An 11,314-nucleotide genomic window follows, 5' to 3' on the forward strand; every position below is an offset into this window, starting at 1 on the left:
CTTAAGTCACAGCTATAAGTACGCCTTTCATCCACATAGTGTTGACTGTACCTGTCAGGTAGGTTTTCACCCATTCCCTTCTCCTCCCTCCCCACAGCTTAATTTCCACTGAGTTTGTGGTGTAACTGCAAAGTGGTCCAACCTCCATGGAAAATAGTATGGATAGTCCTCAAAGAAATAAAAGTAGGGCTACCATTTCATCCTTCAATACCACTATGGGGTATTACCCAAAGGAAAAGAAGTCATTTTTTTTTTCAAAACAAACAAACAAATAAAAAAAACCTGTACTCAAATGTTTCTTGCAGTACAATTCACAATCGCAAAGATGTGAAATCAACTCAGGTGCCCATCCATTCATGAATGGATTAACAAAGTGTAGCCTATGTATACCAGGGAGTACTACTCAGCCATAAAAAGGAATGAATTAATGCCTTTTGCAACAATTTGGATGGAACTGTAGGCCATTATTTTAAGTAAAGTATCTAAAGAATGGAAAAATAAACACCACATTTACTCTCTACTAAATCATAACTAAATAATGAGCACAACTGGGCATAGAGGGAAGTAAACAAATATTTTAATTAGATTTTTTAACAGGCAAAAATAAACCAATGTCCTGTTTTGGGATAGGAACTTGTCAATAGGAATCAACTTGCCCAGATAGGAACACCAGTGTTTTGTCTAGTAGAGGCTGAGATGTGATGCTGGAGGTAGTAAAGATGCTGGCTGACCATGATGATGACTGTGAAGCTCAAGTGTCTCCAGGTTCTCAGGATCTTCCCTCTGAGTCTGGATGTTCATAGTAAAAGAAGGAAAATTCCCCTGAGGTACATCAAAAGGTGGAGGTGGACAAAGGAGATTAGAAGGACCAGTTAGCTCTAAAGGAACATGTCATTTGGATTCAAGAAGCAGTGATTCTGATATCCAATCTTTCATTGCTTTTTTTCCTGTATTTTTCATTTTTAATGAAAATGTTAATTCATTTTTGTGGAACTCCTATGTGCCAGATACCCATCTAGGTACTGTGCTTAGATCAGAGGCAGATTTATGGGAAGCTAATAGAAATTAAATAGTCAGGGCTTCTCACTTATGTCAGGTCTTTTCTAAGGAACCTTTGTTAATATTTGCTCCTATAAATTTTTCAAAATAAGGCAGTTAGAATTGTTTTGTCTCTTTATTTGTACCACTCTTTCATCATAATCATCATGTCAAGGGTGATGGTGCTGCAGTAGACGTTTCTGGCAACTGATGAAAGAGAAGTTGAGTTGAGAAGGTACATTTAGTTTGGGATTAATGGAATTTTTTTCCCCTTAGTAGTAACTGACATATAGAGTTAAGGTTTTTGTTTTGTTTTAGTTATAACTAACCATCTGGGGGTAGAGTGATGCCCAGGAGTACTCTGATTACTAACTTTAGATGATAATGAGCTTCCATTTAGGTAATGCACTTGTTGATAGATTTAAGTTATCATTGATCAGATCTGAAAGAGGACTGCTTTGCAAGTGAGAATGTAGGAGATAGTAGTTGACAAAGGACACTGTAGAAGGGTAAAAATGGGAGTTGAGAGGAGGAAGATTGTCCTGAGAAATTGCCTATGATTTGGGGCGATTGTTCTAGGGACACCCTTATGAATGAGTACGGCAACCAGAACTGGATGGGCAATGAATTGTTGCAGCTGACGGGTAATTTCATACACTACAGAGTAAGGTGGTGTCATGTTCTAATACAAGCATCACTTATTTTGGCAACAAGTACTTGCCTTTGATGCCAGGTTTTTGCAGGTTATACTTAGCTGGCATATACCTGGGAATTCTACAGATTTTACAGGTATATATTTTCAGCCCTTATAAATCCTTTAGTAGGATAAATATTGCTAACTTTAATCAGTGTTTGATTCTTTTCTTTGCATTTCAATTAACGTGCTTTCTCAAATGTGTTTACATTCCATATTCATAGCCTCGATTACAAATATCTAAAACTATCTCTTGAATAGACCGGGACATCATTCATATGAGACTCTTTTTTTTTTTTCTAGTTTACCCACAGTGCTAAACATATGCATGAGCTTGTAGTACATTTCCTGCTCCTATCCATATTCAAATAAAATAAATTAAAAATAATAAAGAGATGAGTTTTCTATAAACTATCTGTTGTAGGACTTGATTTGGGACCTGTGCTATAGAATAAGAAAGCAACCTTCTCTATTCTGAGAAAAAAAATTTAGAAATATTATAGTACCAGAAAGCAAACCTGAACATACCAGAGCATTTAATCCTTGCACTATGTGATTTAGGGAGATAGTTCTTCTTACCAGAGACTGCTAAAAAATTAGTTTAATTCTATCCTGCCCTCTTCAGTCAAATAAAGTTGAGCATGACAAATTTGAAGCTTATGGAGTAAGGACTTCTACGATTTTTCTTTCTCAATACCCTACAACTTTACAAGTAGCAGTAAAATTTAGTTGACTTTTCCCCCCTTTTTTGGTCTTCTGTGTTTTCTTGGTCAGAAAGTTTTTAAATTCATCTATAAACATTTCTAGCTAAACTGTCATTCTTCGTAACATCTCTTTCCAATATATCTTAGCAAATGTATACTTCTTGAAGATCATGTTTTGAAAAAGTAATTCAGTTGATGTTTAGCATTTTCTTCTGTGATGATCCTAGGCTTTCAGACAATGGCTGGGGATATGAATCTCCACAAGACTGCTAGAAGTCCATCTATGGATATCCTCAAACTCATCCTATAGGACATCTATATCCTCTAGTGTATGAAATGATTAAGCAAACAAAAATCTCACAGTATTTCTTAGAAATATTAATTCTAGGCATGATAGGCTGTATAAACACAAATAATGGAGGATATTAGACCCCAAGGTAATGAATCTCAAGGATATTAAATTGGAAAAACTGTCTTATGTTGTGGAGCTCACTAGCGCTTTTTAAAATTATTTTTACCATCCAGTTCATGAAATGAACATCTTCACTGTGAGAAATGTTAAACCAAATCATAAAAGCTAATAAATATTGTATTATGAGGAGGCAAACATCTACCCCAAATTCAAGGCATCATGTCGCTTAAAGAGTATTTAATAGCAGAAAATAACAAACCCAAACCATCTAGGTCATAGAACTTCTCCACCAGAACCCTAGGACCGAATTTGTATTTCTGTGATATTATTTTAGATTTAATGCTTGAAATTCTCCTGGAATCTCTTGTGGGTCACTGACTTTTCTGTGACTCTTCCCCTCTTCTTTCTGGATCTTACTTCTTCCCCACTTGCATCAAGTCTAATTCCTGCCCCACGTTCCTTTCTTCCTAACATCCTTTTCATTGGCTCTGCTTCTGTTTGAGCCCTGGCTGGTATTCTTGCTCAAGATTCCCTCCCAGTGGCCAACAAATTGTTAACCTGTCTTGTCACCATCATTGATGAACTAAGAGAGAAAACTGATCAAAGCAACAGCCCATGTATACATAAGACTATTGAGAAAGAAAATAAGTAGGTAAGGTGTATGTATTTTAGGATTGGGGCACAAGGATTGTGTCAGTTAGCCAGTGGATTTTACAACAAATTACTTCATGAAGTAAGGAGCCAAGGCAAATCATTGAGAACTATTTTCAAGCTAAAAGATCATTTGAAAGATGTGTAGAGAGGAAATAAAAAGACGAACAAGAAAGAATTTCTGACCATGAAGGATGGAGAATCTAGCCTGTGTTCCTCATAGTTTTTCACTTTCAAGAAGTCTAGCCATGACCAGGCATGGTGGCTCCTGCTTGTACTTCTAGCACTCTAGGAGGCTACAGTAGAGGATTTCTTGAGCTGAGGAGTTGGAGATGACCTTGAGTAAGAGCAAGACAACATCTCTACTAAAAATAGAAAAATTAGCCATGCACTGTGGTGGGTACCTGTTGTCCCAGCTACTCGGGAGGCTGAGGCAGGAGAATCTCTTAAGCCCAAGAATTTGAGGCTGCTGTCAACTATGGTGATGCCACTGCACTCGACCCAGGCCCACAGAGTGCGACTCTGTCTAAAAAAAAAAAAAGAAAGAAAACAGAAAAAGATGTCTAGCTTTGCGTTACTTTCTGTATTCAGGTTCTAGAAAACTTGCCTAGATCTTGGAAATAAATGCCTCTCTCTCTTTTGCAAATAAAATTTTCCCTTTAGACATACAAACAAAAGTACAGTTTAATGAAACCAAACATTTAAATTATATTGACAGAGACGAAAATAGAGATGTAAAAATTGAGCCCTCCAGCAAGATCCTATTTTTTACTTAATCTTGTCTAGAGTTCAAGAATAATGGTTCTATTGTAAGGATGATTTCTAAGATACAAGGTCACTTTTATTTTTTTAGATACAGAGTCTTACTATGTCATCTTCTGTAGGGTGCTGAGGTATCACAGCTCACAGCAACCTCAAACTCTTGGGCTTAAGTGATTCTCTTGCCTCAGCCTCCCAAGAAGCTGGGACTATAGGTGCCTGCCACAATGCCCAGCTATTTTTTGTTGAAGTTGTCATTATTGTCTTAGCAGGCCCTGGCCATTTTTGAACCTGCCAGCCTTGGTGTACATGGCTGGCACCGTAACCACTGTGCTATGGGCAAGGAGCCACAAGGTCACTTTTAAAGTACACAGTGAAAGTATCCTATTTTGCCACAAGATGATTATTTTGTTCCCCAAACAAAATGATTTCCTGTAAGATGGATACATTATTATGTATCAGGTTCTGTTCAAGACACTTAAAGATAGATAGTAAATAGAGTGTAAAAGAGGGACAGAGAGAGACACTTACAGAGAGACAGAGAGCGGCCTTCATCTCTCAAACCTGTCAATGTTGTTTGGGAGACAGACCCACAGAAAGAGAATTTTTAAATAATGTAGTGGCATTAGTGATAAAGACAGAATAAAGCAGAAGAGTAAGGGGAGAGTATAGCACTCCGTTACAAAACACGAGACCGTGCTTTTCTCTGATGAGGAATTGAAGAATTTCAGGACCTCCTGTGCTGATATGTTGGAAACAGGAAAAGAAGCACACTCTCTCCCAGCACCGTTCATCATGTTTATAACCTACAACAGCTCGTAGTCTCACAGTCAAAACATTCTCAACTCTCATCTCCTTTTTTGATTATTCATGTACTTCTGGAAAAACCATAATTCAAGTTAAATCAAACTGTTTTTCTATTTTAGCCTGCACCTTTGCAGATAAACATAACTGCAAAAAAAGTACTTATCTCACTTTAAATATAGGTCATGAACCCTCAGGTGAGCCTCTCATATATATTATATATTATATAATTATATAATATTTATATATTTTATGTATATAAATCTTCTCTCCCATTTTTCCTAGGTAGATACCTTACCTCCTTTCTGTTTTTTTTTTTACATGTACATGTATTTATTAGGTTTCCATTTTTTTGCCTTCACAAAATTAAAAAGGCTTAAATTTTAATAACAACAACGTTTAAAATAAGGACTAGAAACAAAAACCTCACAAAGAACAAATGAACATAAATACTTTCAGAAAAGGAATCAAACAATTGCTACATTGAAATATTAAGCAATCATAATAATAATAATGCAAAGAAACATTCACATTGTCAAGTAAGAGTATGTCTATTATAGAATGCTTTGACTCTGAGGTTCATTATGGAGTCATCAGTTAACTTCTTCTTATTATTTTTTTTAAGTCTCAAAAAATATTCAACTAGTATTTATAAATAAAAGTAACAGATAATTTCGAAAAACAGATCATGCCAAACCTTATAGACAATAGAAAAAGAAGAAATGCTTCAAAATCATTCTATTTGATCTGGGTACACATGTTATTAAAATTGAAGAAAATATATTATTATAAAGGGGAAATTACAAACATATGTCACTTATAAATGAAGATGCAATATCCTAAACAACATAATAACAAGTTGAATTAAAATTTAATGTTTAAATAATGTACTTTGGTCAAAATTGAATCCAATTTATGTGAGAATTAGTCAAAATTCGATTCACAAGGATCAACCTCTCACTCATTTCTAATTGAGGTTACTAGAGATTTTACTTTTTTATTTCTAGTTAGTCTAGCCAAATGTTTATTTTATTAATTTATTTAAAAAAACAACTCCTTGTTTCATTAATTTTCTGAATGATTATTTTGTTTTCAGTTCCATTAATCTCTGATTTAATTTTTTTAGGCTTTTCCAAACCCTCTTTGTTTTATTTTATTATTTATTTTTTATTAAGTCTTTTGTACATAGATTATAAATAAATTTATGCCCATTTCAGTGTGTTGATTATTTGTACAAATTGGAGTGCTTACATCTTACTAATCAGCATAGCTTTCATCTCATTTACCCAATTATAGCATTAGGACATTTGTGTTCTACACATGATAGAACCAACTTGTACTTGCAATGTGCTCCATAGTTGTGGTGCCCCTACTATCCCCTACTATCCCTCCCATCTCCCCATCCCTCCCCGTCCCCTTCCCTCCTTCATCATAGCCTAAAGTTGTGTTTCATTTTTCTTTTTTCTTTTTTCTTTTTTTTTTTTATTAAATTATAGCTGTGTACATGAATATGATCATGGGGCACCATACACTTGGTTCACGGAATATTTGACGCATTTTCATCTCATTAGTTGACATAGCCCTCCTGGCATTTTCTTAGTTACTTTGCCAAGACATTTACATACCACATTTGCCAAGGCTCACGTGTACCCTTGTAAGATGCACCACAGGTGTGATCCTTTCAATCCCCCTCCCTCTATTCACCTCCCCCCTCCCTCCCCACGCTTTCCCCCTTCCCCCTGTTCTTAGGTTGTAACTTGGTTATAGCTTCATGTGAAGGTCCCAAGTTAGTTTCATAGTAGGGGTGAATACATTGGATATTTTTTCTTCCATTCTTGAGACACTTTACTGAGAAGAATATGTTCCAGCTCCATCCATGTAAACATGAAAGAGGTAAAGTCTCCATCTTTCTTCAAGGCTGCATAGTATTCCATGGTGTACATATACCACAATTTTTTTTTTTTTTTAAGAAAGAGCCTTTATTTTTATTTATTTATTTTTTTTTTTGTGGTTTTTTTGGTTTTTGGCCAGGGCTGGGTTTGAACCCACCACCTCTGGCATATGGGACCGGCACCTTACTCCTTGAGCCACAGGCGGCACCCCATATACCACAATTTGTTAATCCATTCGTGGATCGATGGGCACTTGGGTTTTTTCCATGACTTAGCATTTATGAATAGGGCTGCAAAAAAGATTCTGGTACAAATATCTTTGTTATGATGTGATTTTTGGTCTTCTGGGTATATGCCCAGCAGAGGAATTACAGGATTGAATGGCAGATCTATTTTTAGATCTCTGAGTGTTCTCCATATATCTTTCCAAAAGGAATGTATTAGTTTGCATTCCCACCAGCAGTGCAGAAGTGTTCCCTTTTCTCCATATCCGCACCAACATCTCTGATCTTGAGATTTTGTGATATAGGCTAGTCTCACTGGAGTTAGATGATATCTCAAAGTAGTTTTGATTTGCATTTCTCTGATGATTAAAGATGATGAGCATTTTTTCATATGTCTGAAGGCCGTGTGCCTGTCTTCTTCAGAGATGTTTCTTTTCAAGTCTCTTGCCCAGCCTGTGATGGTATCCCTTGTTCTTTTCTTGCTAATGCGTTTGAGTTCTCTGTGGATTCTAGTTATTAAATCTTTGTCAGAGACATAACCAGCAAATATCTTCTCCCATTCTGTGGGCTGTTTGCTTGCTTTACTTACTGTGTTCTTGGCTGTGCAGAAGCTTTTTAGTTTGATCAAGTCCCAAAAGTGTATTTTTGAAGCTGCTTCAATCGCCCCGGGGGTCCTTCTCATAAAAAACTCACCCAACCCAATTTCTTCAAGGGTTTTCCCTGCACTCTCTTCTAGTATTTTTATAGTTTTATGTCTTAAGTTTAGGTCTTTAATCCAGTAAGAGTCTATGTTGGTTAGTGGTGAAAGATGTGGATCCAGTTTCAGTCTTCTACAGGTTGCCAGCCAGTTCACCCAGCACCATTTGTTAAATAGGGAATCTTTTCCACACTGGATGTTTTTAATTGGCTTGTCAAAGATTAAATAACGGTAAGTAGCTGGGTTCATCTCTTGGTTCTCTATTCTATTCCAGACATCTACTTCTCTGTTTTTGTGCCAATACCATGCTGTTTTGATCACTATCGATTTGTAGTATAGTCTGAGGTCTGGTAGCGTAATTCCTCCTGCTTTGTTTTTATTTTTGAGTAATGTCTTGGCTATTCGAGGTTTTTTCTGATTCCATATAAAACGAAGTATTGTTTTTTCAAGATCTTTAAAGTATGACAGTGGAACTTTAATAGAAATTGCGTTGAAGTTATATATTGCTTGGGGTAGTATGGACATTTTAACAATGTTGATTCTTCCCAGCCACGAGCATGGTATGTATTTCCATTTATTAACATTCTTGGTTATCTCTTTTCTTAGAGTTTCATAATTCTCTTTATATAGATCTTTCACATCCTTTGTTAGATAAACTCCCAAATATTTCATCTTCTTTGGCATTACTGTGAATAGGATAGAGTCCTTAACTGTTTTTTCAGCTTGACTATTGTTGGTATATATAAAGGCTACCGATTTATGAATGTTGATTTTGTAACCTGAGATGTTGCTGTATTCTTTGATCACTTCTAAGAGTTTTGTAGTAGAGTCCCTACTGTTTTCCAGATATACAATCATATCATCTGTGAAGAGCGAAAGTTTGATCTCTTCTGACCCTATGTGGATGCCCATGATCGCCTTTTCTTCCCTAATTGTGGTGGCTAAAACTTCCATTACAATGTTAAAAAGCAATGGAGACAATGGGCAGCCTTATCTGGTTCCTGATCTAAGTGGAAATGATTCCAATTTAACTCCGTTAAATATGATATTGGCTGTCGGTTTGCTGTAGATGGCCTCTATCAGTTTAAGAAATGTCCCTTCTATACTGATTTTCTTAAGTGTTCTCATCATGAAGGGATGTTGGATGTTATCAAAAGCTTTTTCTGCATCGATTGAGAGAATCATATGATCTTTGTTTTTTACTTTGTTTATGTGTTGAATTACATTTATAGATTTACGTATATTGAACCAGCCTTGACACCCTGGGATAAAGCCAACTTGATCATGATGTATGATTTGTTTGATATGTTGGTGGATTCTGTTTGTTTGGATTTGGTTGAATATTTTTGCGTCTATATTCATTAGTGATATTGGTCTATAATTTTCTTTTCTTTTTGGGTCTTTTCCTCGTTTGGGGATCAGGGTGATGTTTGCTTCATAGAACGTGTTGGGGAGTCTTCCTTCTTTTTCTAAATTTTGGAACAGTATGAGTAATATAGGTACTAATTCCTCTTTAAAGGTTTGGTAGAATTCTGATGTGAAACCATCTGGTCCCGGACTTTTCTTTTTGGAGAGGTTTTGTATGGTTGATGTTATTTCCGAACTTGAAATGGGACTGTTCAACATTTCCACTTGATTCTGGTTAAGTCTTGGAAGGTGACGAGCTTCCAAGTATCGGTCCATTTCCTTTAGATTTTCATATTTTTGAGAGTAAAGTTTCTTGTAATATTCATTAAGGATTTTTTGGATTTCTGAGGAGTCCGTTGTTATTTCGTCTTTGTCATTTCTGATTGATAAGATTAGAGATTTTACTCTTTTTTTCCTGATTAGGTTGGCCAACGGTTTATATATTTTGTTGACCTTTTCAAAAACCCAGCTTTTTGATTTATTGATCTGTTGTATTGTTCTTTTGTTTTCAATTTCATTTAGTTCTGCTCTGATTTTGGTTATTTCTTTTCTTCTACTGGGTTTGGGGTTGGAGCATTCTTACTTTTCCAGTTGCTTGAGATGTCCCATTAACTTCCTAACTTCCTCTCTTTCCAGTCTCCTGAGGAAGGCTTGCAGCGCTATTAATTTCCCTCTTAGAACTGCTTTTGCAGTGTCCCAGAGGTTCTGATAGTTCATGTCTTCATTGTCGTTTTGTTTCAAAAAATCTGGCAATTTCCTTCTTAATCTCATCTCTGACCCAGCTATCGTTCAGCATGAGGTTATTTAACTTCCATGTTTTTGTATGAGTATGTAGATTCCTGTTGTTACTCAGCTCAAGTTTTATTCCATGATGGTCCGGGAAGATGCATGGAATAACTTCTATTCCTTTAAATTTACTGAGGTTAGATTTGTTACCTAAGATGTGATCGATTTTGGAGTAAGTTCCGTGGGCTGATGAGAGTATGTGTATTCAGTTTTGTTAGGATGAAATGTTCTGTAGATGTCTGCTAGATCTAAATGCTGGATGGTTAGATTTAAATCTAAAATTTCTTTACTCAGCTTTTTGTTGGAGGATCGATCCCTCACTGCCAAAGGAGTGTTAAAATCTCCAACTATTATGGAGCTGGAGGAAATCAAGTTGCTCATGTCTGTTAGAGTTTCTCTTATGAATTGAGGTGCATTCTGATTGGGTGCATAGATATTAATAATTGAAATCTCATATTGAGTATCACCCTTAACAAATATGAAGTGGCCATTCTTGTCCTTCCTTACTTTTGTTGTTTTAAAGCCTATTGTGTCTGCGAATAAAATTGCAACACCTGCTTTTTTCTGGTTACCATTTGCCTGAAATATGGATGACCATCCTTTCACCCTGAGTCTGTATTTGTCTTTTAAGTTAAGATGTGACTCTTGTAAGCAACAGATATCTGGTCTGAGTTTTTGTATCCAGTCAGCTAACCTATGTCTCTTTAGAGGACAGTTTAAGCCATTCACATTAATGGAGATTATTGATAAGCTTGGTGAACTTTTGGGTATCGAGTTTTTCAAAAGTCCAGTGGACAATTTTAATCTTTTCACCATTGTAGAAGTTGGAGTTTGATCAGGAGTTTCTGAGTGAGTTTACGTTTGTAGTAGAGTATTGGGTTGGTCATTATGGAGGATAGGTCTGAGAATATCCTGAAGAGCTGGTTTGGTCATGGCAAATCTCTTCAACATATGAATGTCGTTAAAGTATTTAATTTCTCGGGCGGCGCCTGTGGCTCAGTCGGTAAGGCGCTGGCCCCATATACCGAGGGTGGCGAGTTCAAACCTGGCCCCGGCCAAACTGCAACCAAAAAATAGCCGGGTGTTGTGGCGGGCACCTGTAGTCCCAGCTACTCGGGAGGCTGAGGCAAGAGAATCGCTTAAGCCCAGAAGTTGGAGGTTGCTGTGAGCTGTGTGAGGCCACGACACTCTACCAAGGGCCATAAAGTGAGACTCTGTCTCTACAAAAAAAAAAAAAAAAAGTATT

This window comes from Nycticebus coucang, chromosome 14 (genome assembly GCF_027406575.1).
Source record: "Nycticebus coucang isolate mNycCou1 chromosome 14, mNycCou1.pri, whole genome shotgun sequence".
NCBI lineage: Eukaryota > Metazoa > Chordata > Mammalia > Primates > Lorisidae > Nycticebus > Nycticebus coucang.